Raw genomic sequence first — 3,164 nt, 5'->3', positions numbered from 1 at the left:
TAGTAGCAGTACAGACCTTTACAGACAAAAAAGGCCCGAGGCCAAGGGCCGTCTCCCTGCACATCCTGCGTGAGTCCTCCCTAATAGCTCATTGAATGGCTAGCCAGCCAGCGGTCTGATTGACGGGCTTCCTGGTTTGAAGGAGCACCCTGAATTCCCTGGGCCTACTGAGCCGGCTGGCTACTCTTCTTCCTAATGACACACAATGGCAGGTCTGTTCCTCTGGGAGAGAGAGAGAGAGAGAGAGAGAGAGAGAGAGAGAGAGAGAGAGAGAGAGAGAGAGAGAGAGAGAGAGAGAGAGAGAGAGAGAGAGAGAGAGAGAGAGAGAGAGAGAGAGAGAGAGAGAGCGAGAGAGAGAGAGAGAGAGAGAGAGAGAGAGAGAGAGAGAGAAAATGTATAACCCCCCCACACACAAAAAATGAGAGAGAGTAATGGAGAAGGATAGAAATGAAATGGAGAAAAGGCAAGGTGGAAAAGGCAATTTAGGGAGACACGGAGGACGCGTGAAAAAATGAGTGAGCATAAAGAGGAAGACTGCTTCATTAGCAGGGATGTGAGTCAATATACAGCCTATTACACCTTATTACAGACCAGTACGGTATTACTGCACCGTAAGTCCGGCTGGCGCGTTAATCATTGAACACATTTTGACAATAGATGACTTGAATAAATAAAGTGCTGGACGACTCATACGGCGAGAAGCCATGTGACCTGTGAGTGGAGCAGAGGTTGTTCCCAGGACGCGGCGGTCTGAGGAGGCGACGGGCGGGCGGGGGAGCCACAGGGACCAGCTGTACTGCTGCTACACCCTGCATGATGAAACATGATCTCACAGCCCGCCGTCCAGGCTCCCTTTCATCTCCTCATGCCTTCGTTCCATCTCTACATGTCTTCAGTCCATCCAGAGGGACCATGCTCCCCCCTCTGTCTCTCTGTCTCTCTTTCCCTCTCTCTCTCTCTTTCTCTCACATGCACTTGGACTCTCACCTTCTTTGCCCCCCCTCTTCCTGCCATCCTTCTCTAACGATCCTCTTCCCTTCAGCCTCTCACTCCATCCTTCCTTCTCTTCCCTCTCATAGGCATTTGGTTGTCGTGCCAACAGATGGGAGGAAGAACAAGAAGAAGAACCACATCTGGTTGGCACCTGGAGACCTCAGACACAACAGGAAGATGGAGAACAGACAGACAGATCCGTGGAGAGATAGACAGACAGACAGACAGACAGATAGTTTGCAGTGCAAGCGCTGTCGTGAGGAGCCAGATGCTTCTAATTGGCTGTGTGTCAGTGCTCCTCGCTATGGTAACCGTGAGTCATCGCAGCCCAAGACAGAGCAAGCGAGTGTATATTATATTATATTACACACATGCTTTGTTTGTTTGTATTTAATTAAAGGAAAAAGTGGATCAAACACTGTCAGTTGGTCGCTCTGTACTTTTCTATTAATAGCTTTGTTTCTAAGACACACACTAACACACATTATGAAACATGTGTTCTGTGGTATAGACACACATCGGCCGTAATGTGTCCTCTACTCTGTCCCTGAGACACTGACTGGTCTGGACAAGGCTGTTAAATTCAAACACACACTCACCCACACACACACACACACACCCATGCATTGCACGCACACACAGATGCAACCCATCGACCATAAAATACCCTTTAAGTGTTCACCACAACCCTCCTCGGTGGTGCTGCCTCGCTCTACCAGGGCACAGTGAATGGGCGCCTCTGTGCTCTGGAGAGATTTAGCTCGGGTTCCGTCCGCTGCTAACAATCTCTCTCTTCCACTGTCATTGTAGTGGGGTGTGTGTGCGTGTGTGTGTGCGTGTGTGTGTGTGTGTGTGTGTGTGTGTGTGTGTGTGTCTGTGTTTGTGTGTGTGTGCGTTTTTTGTGAAGGAAGAAGCTGAACTGATTAAAGCAGCCTTTCCCACACTCCTTTAAAACCTATTCAAGACCTATTCAATTTCATATCGCCTCCTAGTCTATCTGGAGAAACCTCGTGGACAGGCATACACCCTCGGTTGCCTGGCGTTACCCACGCAACAGAAGTTCTGGCGTCTTCCTCATTGGCCACGCTGTCGACATCAACGACGCTATCCAACCCGTTCAGCACTCAAACAGCCTGCACGTCGCTCACTTCCTCCTTGAGGAGGTATACGCCCCACAGCCGTCACTTTGTCCCTTTGCATAAGAAAGCGACAACACGCAGTGCAAGCTTCCACTCTGGCACACCTCCAAAACACTACCTGGCTGGGAGGAACACAGGCGCGATCACACTGCAGAACGAGCAGTGCACACATTCCTTTCTCATGGTGAAGCTTTGTTTGTTAGGTTCTTTATTTTTGTGTGTCTGTGTGGCCACATAAATATCATGGAGGTCTGAACAGCCAAGCATCACAACTAAACATTTTCGCTTTACTCCTAAAAGAAACACACACACAACATAACATCAGTCTTTCGAGGTTGCACATTATAATTATGATCAGATGCTCCTGTCGGGGTGTGTGTGTGTGTGTGTGTGTGTGTGTGTGTGTGTGTGTGTGTGTGTGTGTGTGTGTGTGTGTGTGTGTGTGTGTGTGTGTGTGTGTGTGTGTGTGTGTGTGTGTGTGTGTGTGTGTTTGTGAGGGGGGGGGGGTGTATGTGTGTGTGTGTGCGTGCATCTTTTGACTTCCCTTGTTTATCTGCAAGGGAAAGTGCCCCCGTAGCAATTCTAATAAATTGCTGATCGGCATTGATGCAGGTTACACTCACACAGCTACATACACATTATCGCTCTGTCACTCTGAAACACACGTGTGAGCACCGCACGCACAAACACACGCATACAAAAGCCCAGTAGACGCACACAGGAGGGCACAAATCCTTGGGCTTCCATGCTCGCTCTCCATCATCTCTCATCTATTGGAGCCATTCGTCTTTCCATGATGTATCCAGCCCAACCATCTAGTGCAGCGGTCCCCAACCCCCGGTCCGCGGACCAGTACCGGTCCGTGGGTCATTTGGTACCGGTCCGCAGAGAAAGATTATTTATTTATTTTAATTTTTCTTTTTTTTTTCTTTTTTATTCACTTCGCAATACTGTCACTCTTTTACATGCCATAAGTCTATATGCAGTTGTTAGATTGCATATAACATGTTTGCATTTTTGGCAATCTCTGCG

The sequence above is a fragment of the Gadus morhua genome, chromosome 16, assembly GCF_902167405.1.
Source record: "Gadus morhua chromosome 16, gadMor3.0, whole genome shotgun sequence".
In the NCBI taxonomy this organism is placed as follows: Eukaryota; Metazoa; Chordata; class Actinopteri; order Gadiformes; family Gadidae; genus Gadus; species Gadus morhua.
The sequence above is the reverse complement of the archived record's forward strand: the minus strand, read 5'-3'. Positions refer to the sequence as shown.